General features: G+C 46.8%; 1 long non-coding RNA gene across 2 annotated transcripts; it reads right to left on the bottom strand.

The window, feature by feature from the left end:
- Positions 1–8,921: 8,921 nt before the first annotated feature.
- LOC146196657 (uncharacterized) lies at positions 8,922–15,853 on the bottom strand. 2 transcript variants are annotated; one of them, XR_014705645.1, is made up of 4 exons: positions 15,672–15,853; positions 13,893–14,133; positions 13,352–13,482; positions 8,922–10,765 (listed from the first exon to the last, which is right to left on the bottom strand). It is a non-coding gene; the product is annotated as an uncharacterized LOC146196657 (long non-coding RNA). The 2 variants fall into 2 exon arrangements; XR_014705644.1 differs by having other exon boundaries at positions 13,893–14,112.
- Between the last annotated feature and the right edge of the window lie 5,996 nt (positions 15,854–21,849).

The raw sequence follows: 21,849 nt of genomic DNA, 5'->3' as shown, positions 1-21,849 counted from the left end.
AGAAGCAGCAATTTTGTTTCTTTTGCCACAGTTATCCTTACTTGTGCTGAATGTGCGGCGCAGCGTAAGCTATGGCGGCTGCGGACGTTAAGAAGTGGCAGGTTTTTTTTTCGAAAATCTTTCATTTTTGCCGTCGTGCTGAGCTTGCAACATAGCATATGCTATGGACATTAAGAAGCAGCAATTGATTTTCTTTTGCCAGAGTTGTCCTTACTTGTGCTGAACGTGCGGCGCAGCGTAAGCTATGGCGGCTGCGGATGTTAAGAAGCGGCAGATTTTTTTTTTTGCGAGAAGTGGCAAATTTTTTTTTTCGAGAATTGTTCATCTTTGCCGTCGTGCTGAACTTGCAACATAGCGTATGCTATAGCGGCTATGGACGTTAAGAAGCAGCATTTTTTTATTTTGCCAGAGTTATCCTTGTGGGGCTGTACGTGCGGCGCAGCGTAAGCTATGGCGGCTGCGGATGTTAAGAAGCGGCAGATTTTGTTGTTTTTTTTGCGAGAAGTGGCAAATTTTTTTTCGAGAATTGTTCATCTTTGCCGTCGTGCTGAACTTGCAACATAGCGTATGCTATGGAGGCTATGGACGTTAAGAAGCAGCATTTTTTTTTATTTTGCCAGAGTTGTCCTTGTGGTGCTGGACGTGCGGCGCAACGTAAGCTATGGCGGCTGCGGATGTTAAGAAGCGGCAATTTTTTTTTTGCGAGAATCGTTCATCTTTGCTGTCGTGCTGAACTCGCAGCGTAGCGTATGCTATGGCGGCTAGGACTTTAAGAAGCAGCAATTTTTTTTTCTTTTGCCAGAGTTGTCCTTACTTGTGCTGAACGTGCGGCGCAACGTAAGCTATGGCGGCTGCGGATGTTAAGAAGCGGCAGTTTATTTTTTGCGAGAATCGTTCATCTTTGCCGTCGTGCTGAACTTGTAACATAGCGTATGCTATGGCAGCTATGGACTTTAAGAAGCAGCAATTTTGTTTTTTTTTTTTGCCAGAGTTGTCCTTACTTGTTGTACTGAACGTGCGGCGCAGCGTAAGCTATGGCGGCTGCGGACGTTAAGGCGCAGATTATTTTTCTTGCATTTATGAATCAACGAAAGCATGCGGCCAGCTACGATCATGACACCGGGTTTTAGCACTGTTCGCTTCGAACAGCATTTGTAGTTATCGCGTTTTCCAATGATTTTGTGACAGTGGACTGAGCCCGCCCGAAGTGCGACGTGATAAAGAGAACCAGGCTTGTGCTATCAAGCCATCACAGCCACTCTGCCAAGTTCGCTTCTTGCTACCGCAGGTTCTATGAAAATTAGTCAAAAGATAAACACGCTGTGACATTATCGCTGCGTAGCATCTTGGCGCGCTGCCAAAAATGAGCTGTGGTTGCGATGGTCGAAACGGCGGGATGCGCCACTGAACGTTTTTCTTTTTCAAATTCTCGGGGGCAAAAGTGGAGAGTGGGTTCATTATGAGTGGATTGACTACGCGACAAATACAGTAACACTTTTCACGATCGCAAGTGGCATCTCAAGCCAATTTCTGTATATTGAATTATCGTTATATAGAACTATTCGCGCTCCCCTTCGAGTTCAATATATCCGGGTTCGACTGTGTACCTAACCAGTGACACGGGCAGAGGCTCTTTATTTTTCTTTCCTTTTGCATGCCTCAGCATAATATATGTGTACCTAACCACTGTGGCTGCGTGAAGAAGCCACAGGACCAAATGGATTTAAATGAAAAATGAAATATTAGGAATGTGGACCCAGTCTGCAGCATAACAATGCTTACCACATTGATTTTGAATGTTAGAGCAAAGCAGAGTTTTCTCCCACCTTACACATGCTTGTTTCACTAACAGCTGGAACAGCTTTGCGCACTGTATATTCATAGTGACAAGCAAAGTATTATCAAATTTAATATCTTGTGCGCTTAAGACCAGAATGCAGTTGGAGACAAAATATAGTTTCACACTACTATGACAATATACTCAGTGGCTCATCACCTGCCAGTGACCATGTGCATGAAAGGCATTTTTCTAACATGATTCACCGCAGCTTTTGACAGTCTTGAAAGTGATTCAAAATTCGATCACTCTCTTCAATTGCACACATCAATCTTGTCAAGTATTACGCATATCGGGAAAGTTTACTGCTTGGCTGCGATTTTTTAGAGCATAGTAATATCTAAAAACACCAAAAATAAAGCACTAGCAGAACACAAACTACCATTGCTAAAGACTAAGATTGGGCTTTCATGTTTACTAAAAAGCGGACATGGTTCGAGAACCATGAAGACCAGCGGTCTTCCTGGAGTGAGTTCAAGCGTCATCTTGCGGCTGCTTACGGTAGCTCAGATCGCCGCGAACGGGCCGAACGCGCTCTCCAATCTCGGGTTCAAATGCCTAACGAAACCGTCGCGGCATATATCGAAGACATGACACGCCTCTTCAAGCGGGCAGACCCTACAATGTCCGAGGACAAAAAGCTGCGCTACCTCATGCTTGGCGTTAAAGAGCAGCTTTTTGCTGGCCTGGTGCGCAGCCCACCGAAAACTGTCGCAGAATTCCTTGCGGAAACATCCACGATAGAAAACGTGATTCAGCAGCGAGCTTCGGCACAGAATCGTACCGTCCACGCCACCTCCGTCTCTGCCGAGTTACCATCGCATGGCATGGACGCATCGGTGCTACGTGAGCTCGTACGTTCGATTGTGCGCGACGAACTCAGACTGCTGTATGGCGCGCATCAACCAGCTTCTACCTCCATTGCGAGCGTTGTCCGCGACGAAGTGCAGCAAGCGCTCCGGCCTCCGTTTCCAAGCTGTGAACCTCACCCTGCTCCTCCTCTTACGCCACCTGAGTGCCAGCGTCCCACATACGCCGAGGTGCTACAATACTCGCCACCCCAGTCGCCGACCCTCATTCCTGCTAACGTAGCTGTACCAAAAACACCGGCCCCCGTGATCCAGTACGTAACGAATTCCCGACAGTCTAGACGGAAAGCAGACGAGTGGCGTACCCCCGACCGACGGCCTTTATGCTTTCACTGCGGTGAACCGGGACATGTCTATCGGCGCTGTCCCTATCGTCGACTGAGCCTCGAAGGTTTTTCCGCCGATCCTCCGCGGCCTCGCTACGACGAACGGCCCCGAGCCGTTGAAGATTTCCTCAATGACCAGCGCCGTGGTGTTCCGTCTCGTCTGCGGCAATCTCGATCACCGTCGCCTAGGGCTCGCCCTTCGCCATCTGCTGCGAGGTCCTCATGGGCAGCGCAGGGCCGATTGCCAAGCCCCCAGCGGGAAAACTGAAACCAGCGACCTTCGGCGGTAGGCTCGCTGGACATCGCTGCGCGGGAGACCCCCCATCGACGCGGACACGGAAACTCTACGAATCGACACTGGAAAGGTCCGTAGTTGCCGATTATAACGCTACCTCGACGCCACCACGACGCACCCGCAACGACGACGAATTGCCGGTGGAACCGACGACGCATCAACGCACCCGCAACAACGACGAATTGCCGGGGAAACAGACAACGCAACAATGCACCCGCAACAACGACGAATTGCCGGTGAAACAGACGACGCAACAATGCACCCGCAACAACGACGAATTGCAGGTGAAGCATACCGCGTACACCGACGCAGAGCACTCAAACACTCAGAAGCCTGATATTCGCGAGAAGCTGTCGTTGGACATACCAGTAATACTGGATGGTCGCCATGTTCGAGCTTTGTTGGATACTGGCGCTGATTATTCTATTTTGAGCAGCCAGTTTGCCGCGATTCTCAAGAAGGTTTTGACTCCGTGGGCTGGCACACACGTTCCCACTGCGGGTGGTTTACTCCTCTAGGCATGTGCACGGCCAGGGTTCAAATTCAACAGTCGACATTTGTGGTAAGCTGCCTCGTTCTGAAAAGCTGCTCACGTGGCCTAATTCTGGGAGTAGATTTTCTTCGTGAATATGGCGCAGTTATTGACCTCCGGGATTTTAAGGTCTCGTTTTCAACTGAGAAAGCAGTGGCCCTCAGCAGTACACAGCGACCACTCAATGTGCTTCGAGTTTACGCGGACAGTGTCACGCTTCCACACCGAACCAGCACCTTCGTTAATGTCAAATGCAATGCACTTCACGATGGTGATGCAATAGCCGAAACTAACCTCTCGTTACTGTTGACGCAGGGAGTCTGCGTGGCTCGCAGTTTGATCCATCTTAACTGTGGTCAGTCCAGGGTACTTGTTACCAATTTTTCGCACGAGTATCGACACCTTTTTCGGAATACTTCCGTAGCTTTCGCGGAACGCATATCTGAAGTCTCCGAGTGCTTGTCCACAGAAACCGTGCCACCGCCCACATCCCTCGACAACCTCGATATTAGCTCAGAGCTATCGGTGAGCCAGCGTGAACAGCTGTTTTCATTGTTACTTGAATTCAGAGAGTGTTTTGCATCATCGTCAAAAGTGCATCAGACTCCCATTGCCAAGCACCAGATCGTGACGTTCGATGATGTGCGCCCAATTCACCAGCACCCCTACCGCGCCTCTTCGACCAAGCGCGAAGTTATTAAGTCACAAGTTAAACAAATGCTCGAAGATGATGTTATCCAGCCTTCAAATAGCCCATGGTCCTCCCCAGTCGTTCTAGTTAAAAAGAAAGACGGCACGTTACGTTTTTGCGTCGATTACCGCAAGCTGAACGCCGTAACCAAGAAGGATGTATACCCCTTGCCGCGGATTGACGACTCTCTCGACCGCCTTCGGCGTGCGAAGTACTTTTCGTCAATCGATCTGAAAAGTGGCTACTGGCAGATTGAGGTAGATGAGCGAGATCGTGAAAAAATGGCCTTTGTCACACCCGACGGACTTTACGAATTTAAAGTTCTACCTTTCGGACTTTGTTCCGCGCCGGCCACATTTCAGCGGATGATGGACACTGTGGCAGTGTTGCCTAGTCTACCTAGATGACGTGGTGGTCTTCGCAGAATCGTTTTCACAACATCTTAAGCGCCTGCGGTCAGTACTCGAAGCCCTTCGATCCGCTAACTTGACACTTAAGCTACAGAAATGTCACTTGGCTACCAAGAGCTTAAATTCCTCGGTCATGTCGTAAGCGCTGCCGGCGTGAAGCCTGACCCTGACAAGCTTACTGCTGTTGCGGAATTTCCGATTCCACGTGACAAGAAAGCTGTTCGCAGATTTCTCGGCTTGTGCAGTTATTACCGCCGTTTTATCGATAACTTCGCTGATCTTGCTGAACCGCTGACTCGGCTCACCCGGGGAGACACCCCTTTTGTTTGGAGTCACGAGCAAGAAGCTGCTTTTACCGAGTTGCGTCTCCGTCTCCAATCGCCGCCTATTCTAGCCCATTTCGATGAGCACGGTGAGACAGAAATCCACACTGACGCCAGTAATATTGGCCTTGGGGCGGTTCTCGTGCAGCGTCAAGAGGGTGTGGAACGAGTTGTCGCCTATGCCAGCCGTGCTTTATACCGCGCCGAGATGAACTATTCAACTACTGAGAAGGAATGCCTCGCCATTATTTGGGCTGCTGCAAAATTTCGCCCCTACCTTTATGGTCGCCCATTTAAAGTGGTCACTGACCACCATTCCTTGTGTTGGCTGGCCAACCTGCGTGACCCATGCGGCCGCCTGGCGCGATGGAGCCTTCGCCTACAGGAGTTTGACTTTACTATAGTCTATAAGTCCGGACATAAACATGAAGATGCTGACGCGCTCTCTCGTGCGCCCGTCGAGCTCGCTTCACCACACACGGGTGACTCTGGCAGTTTTCTCGGAGCTGTTGATGCTCCAGATATGTCTCATCAGCAGCGCGCTGATCCAGAGTTACGAGCCCTGATCGATTATTTAGAAGGTCAGCCAGCCACAATACCTAAGTGCTTTTCTCGGAGCCTCTCAACTCTCTGCCTGAGAAGTGGTGTACTCTATAAGCACAGCTCTAGATCCGATTCGAGAACCTACCTCCTCGTGGTACCCGCAGCTCTGCGAGAGGAAATCCTTTCCGCGTGCCACGATGAACCAACTTCTGGCCACTTGGGCTATACTCGCACACTTGCTAGAATACGAAAAACATTCTACTGGCCCAACCTTGCCACTGTCGTTAAGCGCTATGTTAAGAGCTGTCGGCAATGTCAGCGTCGGAAGGTTCCGCAATCAAAGCCTGCAGGCCTTCTCGTGTCCATAATACCACCACGCGCACCGTTTGATCAAGTCGGCATGGACCTTCTCGGTCCTTTCCCTCGATCCTCCGGGGGCAACCGCTGGATAATCATCGCCACAGACTGCCTGACTCGATATGCCGAGACCAAAGCGTTACCTAGTAGTACAGCATCGGAGGTTGCCCATTTCTTTGTACACCAGATCATGCTGCGGCACGGTGCTCCGACCTGCATTATTACTGACAGAGGGACTGCGTTTACTTCACAAATGATGGCCGAAGTTTTTCATCTCAGCGGTACGGTGCATCGAAAAGCTACTGCTTACCATCCGCAGACCAACGGGCTGACGGAAAGGCTTAATAAGACCATTGCGGACATGCTGGCGATGTATGTCGACGCCCAGCACAAGACTTGGGATGCTATCCTACCATATGTGACATTCGCGTACAATACGGCAGTACAAGAGACGACACGCTTCACGCCGTTTCGCCTAGTTTACGGCCGGGAGGTTCGGACGATGCTGGACGCAATGCTCCCTTGCGAAACAGATACCGAGCTTTCTACCGACGCCGAACACTTTGCCCAAGATGCTGAGCAAGCACGCCAACTAGCACGCGTCCACATCGCCCAGCAACAGGACAAGGATTCACGCCGGTACAACCTCCACCACAAACAAGCTTCCTACAACACCGGGGACCAGGTGTGGGTGTGGACTCCTGTTTGACGCTGTGGCCTATCAGAAAAGCTGATTTGTCGTTACTTCGGACCATATAAAGTCTTGCGGCGCCTCAGCGACGTTAACTATGAGGTCCTCCCAGATGGCCCAGAGCAGAGAGGCCGTCGGCTACCTCGTCCAGAGACAGTTCATGTCCTACGTATGAAGCCGTATTTTACGCGGTAACTGAAAGACGGCATCTGCAAACTTTTTTTTTCGTTTGCTTTTGTCCACCTGTGTGCACATGTGCCGTGTGCGTCACGCTTAAGGAGGGAGGAATGCCAGGGGGCGCTCGGAGCGAAAGACGTTGAAGTGGCGCTCGGAGAAAAAGGGCGAAGTGAATCGGCTCCGGACTAGAAGGACGTACCTAAAGCTTGGACCTTGTAATTCCACCTGCACCGGCTCTGATAACCTAGCCCTAGTCGCCAATATCGTGACAATATTCTCATTTGAAATAACGTTAAATTATCTGGAAGGGATGGACAGCATACAGGTCTTACGGTATCTTAGCTCATTCTTAAAAAATGCAGCATTCAGTTAAAATCGAAATCAGAAACTACACAAAAATGACCAGTTTTGGTTAGAACCATTTTTTTTTACTGGCACATGAATACTGTAGAATAACACAGGTTAAACAAAGATGGCAATTTTTTCAGGTGCACTGTTCTGAACTTCGTGGGGGTTCAACGAGGCCCACGAGCTTTGATCTCAGAGCAAACGCCACGCTGCTAGCTCGGGCCACCTCCGTGTCAGGGAAGAACACAGCAGGCCAAGCTGTTTTTGGGACATAGCCTCCTATATTATCCATGCCCAGTCATGGATGCCAAGATCAAAGGATGCCAACCGTCGCATTCAGTCGTGGTGGAAGAAAGAAAAGTGCTCCTTCAACGTGCCCGCGCTGCGGTGAGATATACGCTGAACAATTTCTCACCCTTAAGGATGCAAATCAGCTTGTCCCCAGACACTCACCCTTTCTTACCTAAAGGGCACAACCAATAGGGTGCAGATACCGCACCCTTAAAGAAGTGTGCCAAGTTTAAAATTTTAAGTGTGCTCGAAAGATGCTCCACACAGATTCGACCTGAAGCAGAAGCCTGGGATTGATGTGTGGCAGGAAATGCATGCATAACTATAGAATTCTGTGGGCCCATATTCGTTTCCATCGTTTTCGCTCTCAACTGATTGGTACAAACACAGGAACTTTTTGTCAATGCTGACAGGCAAACAGACATCTCTGCAATGCTTTTACCAGCGCGGAAGACTTCGGACAGGTCAGGGGTGCATGAAAACTAGGGCGAAATCTTATAGCGATTCCAAAACCTATTCAATTCCGTTGGCGATGATGTCAAAATTGCATATGAGGTAACGACTATGTGCACTTAACTTACTTCCGATGTCCAGTGAAGTCCTGCAATGCAACCTCATTATGCACAGATTCAATTTTATTTGACCAATGGCAGAGAAGGCGATGGAATGGAATAGTTTTCGGATGGAATAGGATCGTTACATTATTCCACCCCTGATATTCAAAGTTTTCATGTACCCCTGACATGCCCGAAGCGTCATTTTTACTTTCCCCGGCACTGGTTACAGCATTGCAGAGATGTCTGTTCGGTTGCCAGTCAGCATTGACGAGCTCATGTGTTTGTACCAATATGCTGAAGGCGAAAACGATGCAAACTAAGAATACGGGCCCACAGAATTCTATATTTGTGCATGCATTTCCTGCCACATATCAATCCCAGGCTTCTGCTTCATGATTCTATGTGGAGCACCCTATAAGCATCTAACAAAAATACTTTCCATAGATATAATGTTGTAGGTATATGTAATTTTGCTGAGACACAATTAGACATGTATAGTGCTCCATTTGAAGGCCTATCTGCATGTCATGGTACCTGGCATGTCATGGCCTATCTGCATGCCTGCATGCTTGGCAATTGTTCAGACAAATATGCCAACCAAGAACATATCAAGAATAGGGCAAGGCGATTCCTGAAACAGTAATGTGAAAAATTGGGTGCAGCAAGGGCAAATATACACTTGACTACATTTTACTCAAAGCAGCTTTACAATCATATACAAGTGACACAGTTTTGGTAGCAAAGTTTATTCACACTATCAGCAAACTACAGTAAAACCTCATTAATTCGGATCGCAAGGGACTGGCAAAAATGTTTGAGGTAACCGAATTCCGGATTATCGAATTTACCATGAAAACAAAACAAAAATGTACTGGGCATACACATACCTTTATTGCATGAAAAACTGCATTATTTTTGTGTTTTTTTCATTGTCATTTGCATGATAACATTTTTTTTTTCAGTCCCATCAAGTTGTAGTGCGCACGCTCATTGTCGCGTGATTTGACGCAAAATTCCCCAGTCCAGCGAGAGCCTCGGCGGCCTCTTGCACAGCGCGACATCGGCTGCTCATGACTTTCTTTGCCAGAACAATTTCAGTCTTCACCGAGAACTTCCGATAATGTGTCGTCAACGGTCAGCATGCCAGCAACAACAACATCGTCGTCACTTCACTGGAGTGGCGGTCACCATCGTTGTGGAGCGAAGCGGCAGCGGGCCCCAAACACAGTCGAACAAAGCAAACGGGCACTTATTTTCATGATTCGCGCGCGGTCCCCATCACATCACAAACAATCAGGTCAAAGAACAAAGAAATCAGGCGTGCAGTGAGTGCAGCCGCGGGACAGCAGTGGCAGTCATTTTTGACAGCAAAATACAGTCTCGCCACCCTGATGATGATGATATGGATTCTCCCTTTGAAGCGCATGGTCACCAGCGCCACCTAGCCACTGCTTATATGATCCCCTGTAGTAGAATGAAAAGCTGGGCGAGTTGGTATACATTCATTTTTGGTGAAAAGTGTGGTTTCCTTATCTTTGCCTAAAAAAAGCGCTCGTTTGTGTGGTTTCCTTATCTTTGTCTAAAAAACAGCTCTCGTCCGCGCGGTTTCCTTATCTTTGTCAAAAAAATTGGTCCGTGTGGTTTCCTTATCTTTGTCTTACGTCCCTGTGTGCTGTTTTTCATCCAAAATGAATTACATGATCCGCTATTATCATCATCACATTTCGTGCCCTTCAGCTTTTTTTTTTTGCTGTTTGTTTTTGCCAAGTAGCGCGGAGACCAAGTCGTCTCACATAGGATTTCCCGTTGCCTGCCTGCTGTGTATGCACATCCATGCTGTATTGTACGGTAACGCAGGAAAGTCAGTAGCTCTCATCCTCAGAGTTAACTGATGTGCAGGTAAATGCCTCCGAGATAATGAGCGTCTGCCGCCATTGAACTATACTGTCTTGCCGAGACAGCGCAGTGAGTACGAGTTAACCAAACCTCTGAGTTAATGAGATCCCGATAAACGAGCTTTTACTTTTCTTGGCAGGTTTATAGAGTTGGACATTTCAAAATTACTTAGGCTGCAGGGATGTCTACAATTTATCACAGTGCATATCACAATGTAAAGACATATCAGAGCAAAATATTGCATCACTTATTTAGTGAACTGGACCCTCTCCTATAGGAATGGCTAAGAAATGTGTAGATATAAAAAAAAGACAAGTAAATTTATGACAAAACAACACAACATACAACTCCTAGCAGATTAAAATTGACATACTTTATGCAAATGTTCCAGAACTTTGTAGCCACCACTCTAGGTACACTAAATGCACAATGAAAGAAGTGTTGAACAGTTTGAAGTCATACTGGATGTTGAAGACCATTTTGGTGGACAAAACAGCTGCCAGTCTCTCCTCCCCTTGTCAAAGACAACAGCTTTTCACGGTCCACCCGGATGTGCAGCTGGTTGGCATCTTCAATGTTTTCCCCGAAGTATATGCTGACAGGAGTAGCTGGAACAGGAGTCCTGTGGTGGCAATAAAAATTGCATCAGAACTGATTGCTGAAGAGATATTCCTTCAAACCCACTCTTTTTAATGCTACTTAATTGCTATAGATTATTTCACTGCAATACAAAGGATGTTAACGTTACAAATGGCTTGATTGATATTTATGCACACAACAGCTGTTTAAGCCAAATGTAAATTTTTGGGCAAAGGCCAGCATATCTATAATTTCCAAATTGGTAGCTTTCATTTTTTTTCTAATTATTTCAAATTCTCACATTATGTTTGTAATTTAAATTAAACACAGATGAAAACAAACACGACACAATTGCCTTGCCAACTGTAATCTGCAAGCCATTTAGAAATGTCATTAACAATTTGTTATAAGGCAGAAAAAAAGGTTGCATGAGTACAGGTAGAATGCTGACAGATAAGTATGTGGGTAAAGACTTCACATTTTAAAAATTACCCTTTACTTGAAAGCAGCATTTCAGTTTTTTCATGTTGTATGATCAGGAAACTACTTGATCTGCAGATACAGTGTAGCACCCGCTCTTGCTCACAATTCTAAGGCTCTTTGATGCTTCTGTTCCTCTTTAATTTATCACCATAGCTCTAAAGGAATTATTTTCTTCTGCACAATACGATATTTAAAGCTAGTGATTAGAGACTTTTAGTATAGCGCACAGAAACACATGCAGAGAAATAGCGCACGCCAAAAATATTGTGATGCGCACAGCGCACGCGCTATACGATAGCTGAGAACGAGTTCTCACAAATGATCGGCCAGCGTACGCGAAATTTTGAGTTTATCGTGCCAGGCCCTCACGTACGATGGGGAAATAGCATTGGCAAGATGGCGGCGTCCAGGTCACCCGCTTCAGTGTGAATTTATCTTTGTTAGCGTGTTTTTGGGCATGCTGATGTCTATAAATAAATGGTACACAGAGCTTTCGCTTTGCCTCATGTTACCTTCAGCGCAAACAGTTAGTGATTTATATGTTGTTTTCTCATTTTGCTCAGCGGCTGAGCAGTCCCTAAGCCTGAAATTGGTGTTTTGTTGGCATGGCAATGCCATGAAGTTGATTGCCTTGGCTTGCACTGCTTACACGCTTGCTTCCGTGAACAGAAGTTTTGAACGGTACGCACCATAATGACAACACAAATATTGATGCAAAATGAAATTGGCAGTTTGTGATGTGTTATCCTGGCTCTGTGTTCAACACAGGAGCAAAATAACTGACTAAAGTACCGGCGCGACTTGGCTAGTTTTGGCTCCAGAGTGAAAAAAAAATGCGCTCGTGTTTTCGTACGGTCAACTAAATGCGCCGAGGCGACACACGGAGTAACATCCCGTAATTTGCTGGCGTTTATCGTATGAAAGTCCATACGCTATACTAAATGTCTCTATTGTAAAGCTTATAACAAACCCTGAAGACAGTGTGCCACGGAATCAAAATGAAGTTTAGCTCTCCATGGAATTTAAAATTTTCCCACCTAACCTGCAAAGCATACGCGGATTCACTCCGTATTGACTGGCCTTTTTTCTGGCCTTGATGGCTCTGTCAACAAGAATGCTAATCTCATCTCATCCGTGCTGCTGCTATAAAGAAATGTAAGATTACACCTCAACTATCATGCTGCAAAGCGTTTTGCTTATGACTAATTATGTGAACATTAGAAAAATGGTCTTTTAGAACTAAGTATTGTTAATTTTGTCATGAAGGAGAAAAGAAATAATATAATTAAGAACTGGATTGAATAGCACAGCTCCTCGCAACAAAAAAAGATATGCAGGATATAGAAAAAGTTCAGCAGTCACTAGTATTCTATGAAATTGGCAGAAATAGTGAGTTATTCCACTTTAAGCAATCATCAACACTGCCAACAAGCAGAAAATGACAAGCACTGAGAAGGCTATGGATATCGCATAAGTTAAAATGTAACTAAATTCAGCAAATACTAAATAGGACTTTTGACGCCGATTCCTTAAAGGGGCACAGTGACGTTCGTCAGGCCGCTAATTTCAGCCAACCTCTAGGTTCTTTTTGCAACAACGGCTGCTTGGGCGTGTTGATTATCCATTAGTGAAAAAACAGCGCAACAAAAACTTTCTAAAAGGGCAAAAATGGCGTTTTCTACCTGTAGAAACATACAATTTTTTTTCCCAAGAAAACTATGCAGTATCTTGCAAAACTAAAGCTAATTTCTTTGTGTTGAAACGTTTGCCTAACACGCACACAACTTTCAATGAAAACAATAAATGGTCATGGGACCTCTGTAGTTCTTATCTGAACACATCCTTATCCTTATCATCTGTGATGGAATAAAGTTTGATAACTGCGTGCAACTCTCAGTGTTGTCGTGTGTTTGTCACTGAGAGTGAATCTCCGAGTGGACATTTTCTATACTTTTCATCAAGGTGCAGAAAGAAACCGATATCAGGGGTGCAACATCAGAAATAGGATTTGTAGCAATTTTTGGAGCAGCAAAATCTTAGTTTTGGAGCAGTAAAATTCGTATTTGGAACAGCTCACAGGAAAAAAACCTGCACTTTGCAGCATGAAATTAAACCTTAGAGCTGTTAAACCGAAAACAAACCTTACCTTCGGGACAAAAAAAAAAAAAAAAGATGTGAATATCGGACCGTATGGATGTGATCCAAAGAAAATCTAGCAGGGGCCACCTATCACAGGCACTTGGCATATTTTGTTCAGGAATCCGGCAGCACATCTTCCTGTAAATAAGCGTATTGTACTGCAATGTGTGGTATCAAACACACAAAAAAAGAATGTGAGCCATACAGCCAAGGAGGTTAATTTTTCAAACTTCGCGACAAAAAAATAATAATAATAAAATTTAAAAAAAAACGAGAATATGCCTTTTTTTTTTCCATCTAGCGCAGTTTGACAACCTCAATCAGGGGTTTTTGCTTGTAAGACTCTTAAGACGTAAGTTCCAGCCACAATAAAGCTTTCAAGATAAATTCCAAGGAATGCAGGCAGGCTCCTGTGTGTGGTCTAGGGTTTAGTTTGATGTCTCCTGATGGGCCTTGTAGATGCCTTAATTATAATAATCAGCAACAAATGTCACTGTCAAAGGAGGTGATATACCAAAATTAATAATTATTTACGTCTCATAACTAACCTGAGTTGAAAAGCATGACTTCATTCACTCTAGTTGTATGCTCCAGGCAGTTGCAGGAGGGTGATGGCTTGCATAAATATACCAGAGCTCAGAGAGTGTGCAGCAGGGCAGCTGACAGGCAAAAAATGGTCTGAAGCTGGATCCACAGAATGCACTGCAGCTTGAGCCACCTTGTCCTTGTCAGTGATAAGTGGTGGCATAGCAGAGGGTTCCGAAGTAGCTGCAGGTAAATTAGACAAACCTGTATTAAAAAAGACCGATTAGCAGTAATAATGGCATTGGCATGTCTTAAAGTGCAATCGGTTTTGGCAAAAAGGTATTTTGAAAAATATAAAAGTAACAGTTCCATATTCAGTTCAATAACCACTGGCATAAATATCCAATGTTGGTGCACTATTCTGCACAATATTGCTCCATTTACTGAATTCTTACATGAGATAGCTTTTTGCTTCTGAGAGAAAAAAAAAATTCAGAAATGGTATTGGCATTTTGCAGCTACACTGAGTGCCAGAACAACACAGGCATTTCCAGAGTTCCGAAATATGCAGATCTTTGCATACTGGCACACAGAATGACTGAAAAAAAAAGCACCTATTGAAGAAATTTTAGAAAGTTTTTTTTTTAATATCTTGGCAGAAACTGTGGAAGAAAACAATTGATGAGATGTCACCCATTAGGTTCAAAAAACAATAATGACAGCATAAAATTTAAATGTGAATGTGTTCTTCAAAGCTCACGAGTGTGTCTTTGTGGGCTAGTGGGTTGAACATTGCGCAGTTCCCCTTTTTATCAATCTCCAAAGCCACCGGATGACACCTAACATACTGAACCCATGATATTCAGACGAGTGATGATGGTTGTATAGAACATGCTGTTGAGATGTAATTTTTCAAGCTGGGAAAGTTGCATGAACAAACACTTACACAAGTCAGAGTGGGACGAAAAGCATCACAAACTGAAAGACTAACTCCAGACAAGCGTATACAAGACCCTCACGATAAAAACAGCTCATATCGAGATTAAAAATGTAAATCCTGATGCGGGAGGAAATGCGGGCATAGTAGAAACCCAAAATAATGCTTTGTAAATTATGCGGTTTAACTTCCCGCAGAGGCAAATGGACTATGATCATACGGGATCGCCCAGGAATATTTTTAGACCCCAGTGAATCCGCTACGTGCACTCAAAAGGCACTATCTATGCGCTTCTCCATATCACCTCAATCTAACCTGCTACCTTGGGATGATTAGCGGAGCGGAAAAGCCACGATGACGGATGGAAAAAAAAAAGTGGTTTGAGTTCCTACGTCCGCAAAGTACTAGCATTACCTTGAAAGTCAGCTAAACATTTTATGTACAAACACAGTGTCAGTGTTTCCTTTTTTACTAACGTGAGCTAGCACGAACAGAAACGCGCAGAACGAGGCCGACTTTGACAAATCAGCGCTCATCACCCAACTGCCAAGAAAATCATTTCGTTTCATGAACCCCCTGCGCGTATTAAAGGCAAGAAAGCACAGTACGCATATGCTAATTTTTTTTTTTTTTTAGGAAAGGAGTCCCATTTTCTTGCGGCAAATCTGCGGAAACAATCGGCGCGACTTCCACCTTGATGAGCGATGACATTTTGGCTGCCAGCTGAAATCAAGTGCGTTCCAGACTTTTCCATTTCAGCCCGTTCTGTCACATTCCAGAACAAACGGCAGCCAGTGCAACAATGCGGTCGGCCATTGTTGCTCTTCCCACACAGCCGGCCTCGGAATGTGAACAATATGCTTACCTTTTGCCTTAGACGTCCTCCACGAACACTGCAAACTTGTCAGCGCGATAAATGCCCGTTTGCATTAAACGTCAACTGTCTACAGCATTTCACAGGCGTATACACTTACGTATAATGAACTAGAATTCTAGTTACGACCATGGAGGAAGAACTTCCTCCATGTTTACTAGTTCACTATAATGTTTACGACGCGCAAGCAGCCATGTTGGCGAGAGCAATTAAGGTAGCCTGGGTCGCCTGGCGGTGAAATGGTGAAACCATAGAGTTTCTGTTTTAGTTTCGTTACAAAAAGGACACTTGAGCGTATTCCGAGTTTTAGTAGTATTAGTGTTATTTGTAATGCTGTACTTTGGCATAAGGGCATATTGGCGACAGCAGAAACCAGAGCAATACCCAGGAAATTTCTAGTTGGGGACAATATGGAATAACGACCTGCTGCTTGCTTTCAGATGGCAGCATTTTCCACTGATTGATCAGCGAAGCCGAACAAAGCGCACAAGAAATTTGTTGTAGAACATCAGTAGAAAACGAGGCAACTATCTCAAATTTATGATCGGCAGCACTACAAATGAAGTGGCAGAGTTGGAATCCGAGTAGAAAGTCCGTTGTCTATTGTGCGCAGCCGTGTCTCGCTATGAGTGCAGATTTTTATTTATTTATTTATTTATTTATTTATTTATTTATTTATTTATTTATTTATTTATTTATTTATTACAAGTTCCTGCAGCGCCCGAAGGCATTATTGCGAAGGCATTATTATAAATACGGTGCACAAGTTCGCGTGCTCCGTGTGCCGTCTCTCCTATGCTGTGGGCCTGGTGCGCTGCAGCTTTGGGCGAACATGTGGCGCCGTCAGAAGATGCTGCCGCGCAGCTGTGTTCCGATTTCTTTCTGGCTCCCTGTAAGAATAAAAAAATAAACGCCGACTGAAACAAGGGTCTTATACTTACTGTTAATGACTGCGACATTGTAACAAGCGTGGAAAACCACAAAGGACAGGGACAAAAGGTAACGACGGGACAGCACGCTAGTTACCTTTTGTCGCTGTCCTTTGTGTTTTTCCACGCTATAGTTGCAATGTCGCAGTCATTAACGAATACACACCAACTAGCCCAACTGTCTTCCATGATCGATCTACTCACTGTGGCCTGTATAGTCATTTCCAACCTCATATCGCACCCATTGCTTTTCGTTTCGGCTGCGTATTTCCCAATTTCTTTTCTTTTTTTTTTTTTTTTGTTCAGTACTGCTCGCTAGATTTCTTTCAAACATGCACGAACGATCGCTTGTTTGTATCGAGCGCGCAGCACGCGAAAAAAACAAAAAAAAAACAAACAAGGTAGGGTTTTTTGTTTTTGTTTTTTACTTCTGAGCCCCCAGCTCGAGCTCTAGAGTCCTACTATGTATGCATGGTTGGAACCAGCGCTCGGCAGGTCTTCGGACACAGCCTGTGTTGTAGAGAGCGCGGAGCCTGCCCAGCGGAAGTTTTTTTCTTTCTTTTTAGCCACTTCCTAATTATAGTTTTCGGCTGTTCTCGACGCTCGCTTTTGAGAAAACTAGCCTTACGTGGAAGCACAACATCAAGAGCGAAGCACATTGCAGGATCGTGTGCGCTTTCTGTCTTGCCACTCGTTCATGGCTCGCCGCAAAGAGAAAACGTCCTTTTAAACTAACTGCTCGATTTACTGCTGTGTTTATGGGTGTGATAATAGATATAAAGAAAAAAAAAAGCGTCCGGAAGCAACAGAATGATCAAGTTTCTCGGTTTCCTTAAAAATCATACGAGAGCGATGTGACTCATCGTTAACAGTGGCACCCGGTCTTGCAGATACAACTGACATTCGTGATATTGCATGCGTTTGCCAACAATTACATAAAAAAGAACGAATTATATATGTGGTGAAGAGACGCCGAAAGGGCCGAATAAAACTCACCTCTGCACTGTGAAGTTCCTCGTGTACTCCATATACGGGCAGGCTTCGTACAGTTTCTGACCGCGCACCAAGCAATTATTCTTAAATTAAGTCTCAACATTCTCGATCGCCCGAAATCCACAGAACAGCCCGAGCTGCGGAGCTTGCTCAGCCATGCCTGTTTTTCTTTTTTTCTTTTTTCCGCGCACTGCACTGTCACAAGTCACCGCACGTTTCGACGCACCGAGTAGAAAATAAAAACTACGGCAGAACTGCCAAGCGCCGAAAAAGCACGTGCACGCATGGCCCCGCGCCTTAGGACGCATCTCCAGACACAGCCTGCTCGTCCCATCCTGCCGAAGATTTCTTTCCTTTTTTTTTTTTTTGTAGGAGCCTTTCTATTGACCGACGGAGCCCAGCTCTTGGCTCTCGCTTCGGGGTGGGGGGGGTGGGGGGGGGGGGGTCTAGCATGCCGTCTACACATACACTTCTACCGAGGGGAAAAGCCAATGCTGCGCATTGCACACTGGCTTAGTTTTTGTTTTATTTATCTCCTTACTTTCAATGTGCCATATTGCTCGGGTTCTGAATTCCTACTTCAAAGAAAAGAGAAACCGAAGTGCCGCCGGTAGAAGCGCCCAAAGCGCTGGCGGCCTTTTACCAGACGGCATGAACGGGTAGCGGCTTTCTTCGCTTTGCTTTTTATTTATTTTTCAACACACACACACACACACATGGCACAAGTGTCTCTGTAGTACGCGTGTGGCACGAGGCAGGAAATGACCGAAAAAGAACTTTTGTTCTAACACGTTGTTCTAACACGCGCGGCCGGCCACACACCTGTGGCCGGCCGCGCCGCCTCATCGCCTCTTTTTGTGCATGTGCTCTCTCCTTTCCAAGCAAGGACCGCTGGCAGTATATCTCCGGAAGTCTTTTGTCTTGTTGATTTATCTCCTGTGCCTTTCTCGCTCCTCGGCCCAGTCACACATCCGCCTCACACTTTCAAAACGCCGAAAGGCACGGGATACCTGTTGCTCAGTGGAATGACAAGTCTGGTCACTACGCGCTGAATAGATGATAATAATAATAATAAGAAGAAGAAGAAGAAGAAGAAGAAGAAGAAGAAGAAGAAGAAGAAGAAGAAGGAGCTCGGCTCCTTTAGCAAGGCCAGGTGCTTTAAGAGAGGAATTGCTAGTAAATTTTATTTATTTATTTATTTATTTATTTGATACTGTGAATCCCATCAGGGATTGTAACAGGAAGGGCTGTGAGCATAATATTGACACATGCCATCCATAGACGACGAAGATTTGAACGGGCGATTCGGAGAAGACGACGAAGCGAAACGGTGCTCCGCTTTTGTGCTGCCCTGACTGACTGTTGGTGTTCTTCGGTGCCAGAGTGTCAGAGCGCCTTCTGTGTAACGTTACGTTACAAATCTGGTGGAGGAATTGCCGGGTACCGATCCAGTCCTGCATAATCAACCTGCCAATACGGAGCTTACCCCCGTACATCAACGCCTCGGCCGCCGCCTACGTGGAGAGCCTCCTGAATTCGGACCGCTTCCGGCCGCTACCAGGACGACGCACCCTCAGACGGCCGTAGAACCTGCTGCAATGACATCTGAGAGCAGGCTTCCCACCAACATCCTGTGTCATCAGCCGCGAACACCCCCCTCTTTTCATGGCGACGTGTTCGAGGACGCCGAGGACTGGCTTGAGAACTACGAGCGAGTTGCGCGTTACAACGGGTGGACTAATGAGCGCAAGCTGCACAACGTGTACTTCGCTCTTGAAGAGTCTGCACGGACATGGTTTGAAAACCATGAGGCTTCCTTTCCATCCTGGGCAGCCTTCTGTCGTGATTTGAAAGCCACCTTTCCTAGCGCCGACCGCCGGGAGCGAGCAGAAGCTGCGCTACACTCGCGCAATCAGCGCCAGAACGAGAGCGTGCGTATGTTCTTTGAGGACATGACACGCCTTTTCAAGCGTGCAGACCCACAAATGCCTGAAGATAAGGAACTGCGTCACCTGATGCGCGGCGTTAAACAAGAACTTTTCGCGGGACTGGTGCGCAGTCCACCGTGCACTGTGGCGGAGTTTCTCAGCGAGGCAGCGACCATGGAGACAACGCTGCAACACCGAGCCCGTCAGTACAACCGTAACGTGAACGTCATTGGGTGCATGTCGGCAGCGACATGGACGCACTACGAAATCTCATCCGTTCTGTCGTGCGGGAGGAACTGCAAGCGCTCCGGATGCCTTGCAACACAACAGCTTTTCCTTCACTGGCTGAAGTCGTCCGGGACGAGGTGCGTATGGCAGCTCAGCAAGTTGCTGACGTTCCCCAGCAACGCGTTCCCCACCAGACGTTCGACGCGAGGCCCACCTACGCGTCCGTCTTGCCTAGGGCTCCCCCGCCGGACCATATCAACGCCGCAGCTCCAGCAATGGAGCCGCAGGGTCATCGCATGGAGGGACTCGCATGGAGCCGCAGGGAGCCTCACTACTCCCCTCCGCCAATCTACCAGCCAGTAAAAGTCAAGTATGGCGGCCCCGGGACCGTCGGCCCCTGTGCTATCATTGCGGGGAAGCCAGTCACCTTTACCGGGCGTGCCCGTACCGCCGCGTCAACATGAGGGGTTTCGCCTCGGAGGAACTCTACCCTCGGAATGACGAACGGCCTACTGAGGTTGAAAGCGACCTTGCAGCGCGACAGTATCCCGTCACGTCCGGTTACCAAGAGCGTCGATCTACGTCCCCGACGAGCTACCGTTCGACAAGTCCCCACTCTTCCTGACGCCGCTCCTCTCCCAGCCCTAGCCGGGAAAACTAATACCAGCGGCCTTCGGAGGCAGGGTCGCTGATGTCGGGAAATGTGAAGATCCTCCGTCATCGTCAGGCCGACCCGACGAGATTTCGCTTGTGTCAGGTAGCGACAGCATCAGGCATACTACCTCCGATTTATGTGTAACGATTGATGGAGTGGATGTCACCGCGTTACTCGACACTGGTGCCGATTATTCAGTAATGAGCCGTGGTCTCGCCCGAGAACTGAAGAAAGTTTTGACACATTGGTCCGGCCCGAAAATTCGCACGGCGGGAAGTCACTTGATCGAACCTGCAGGCAAGTGCACAGCGCGGGTCGGCATCCGTGGTTTTGTGTATGTCGGAGAATTTATCGTGCTTCCTGAATGTTGGAAAGACTTGATCCTTGCTCTAGACTTCCTGCAGACCAACGGCGCTGTCATTGACCTGAAAGAAGCGCGTGTTTCCTTTTCGACGAAACGAGCCGTGGCGCGCATTGAAAACGAAGATCCGGGTCTGAACGTTTTGCGTATAGTCGACGATGACGTGAGGGTTCCGGCACGTTCTAGTGTGTTGGTTCTTGTAAAGCATGACTTATTCCACGATTACGAGGGCATCGCGGATGGGCACCTTCCGCTACTACTCGAGAAGGAATTAGCCGTTGCTCGAGGACTCGTACAACTTCAGAACAGCTGTGCTACTGTCCTCCTGACAAATTTTGCTAAGGAGATGCGGCATCTCGCAAAGGACACGGCTGTTGCCGTCCTTCACGATGTTACTGCCTTGCCTCATTTATGCACCGCCGGAGCGAACCCTAAAGAAGAGGCCGCACCTTGTCATGCTCTGCAAACCGTTGTAACGTTACGTTACAATATACTAAAGCATAAAAGCATACACAATAATACATGGTGTAGAGTGTTACATGCAGCTTACCATGTTGCTGATGATGTCAAATGGGTCAGGAGTGGATCCGGTGGCAAGGAAGGAATCATGAATAGGTTGCGACACATCTGCTGCATGAGGAAGCACGTCTGCTGCTATGGTATTCAAATTTGTGTTGTCTTGAACCCAGAGAATGATTATAGTCACTGCGTAACGGTGACAAGCAGCATGTATAGTCTGTGCGACCCTAAGAGTGCCATGAACTTTCTTTAAATGCTTTAGGGCTTCTTTAGAGCGAGTCATTATATGTACTTGTTTAAACGTAGGGTCGGCAGGTAACGCTTCTATGGCGTTTAAGATAGCTTGCAGTTCGAAGGCGAGAGTCCCTAGTACGGGACCCCAGTGGCGTCGGCCGCTGCACCTAGACTGGACAAGGCCTGCGCGCTCCTCCTCTCCACAGGGGTCTACGTCACACTGGTTGCCCGACCGCGAACGATAGTAGGAGTTCTGTGCAGCGCAGGGGGAGGCAACGCATGCAGGTGCGTCGCACCTGGAAGGCAGCACAGGTGGATATTT

This window comes from Amblyomma maculatum, chromosome 3 (assembly GCF_055883805.1).
Source record: "Amblyomma maculatum isolate TAMU_Amacu chromosome 3, ASM5588380v1, whole genome shotgun sequence".
NCBI classification, from domain to species: domain Eukaryota; kingdom Metazoa; phylum Arthropoda; class Arachnida; order Ixodida; family Ixodidae; genus Amblyomma; species Amblyomma maculatum.
This window is presented reverse-complemented; position numbering and strand designations above follow the sequence as displayed.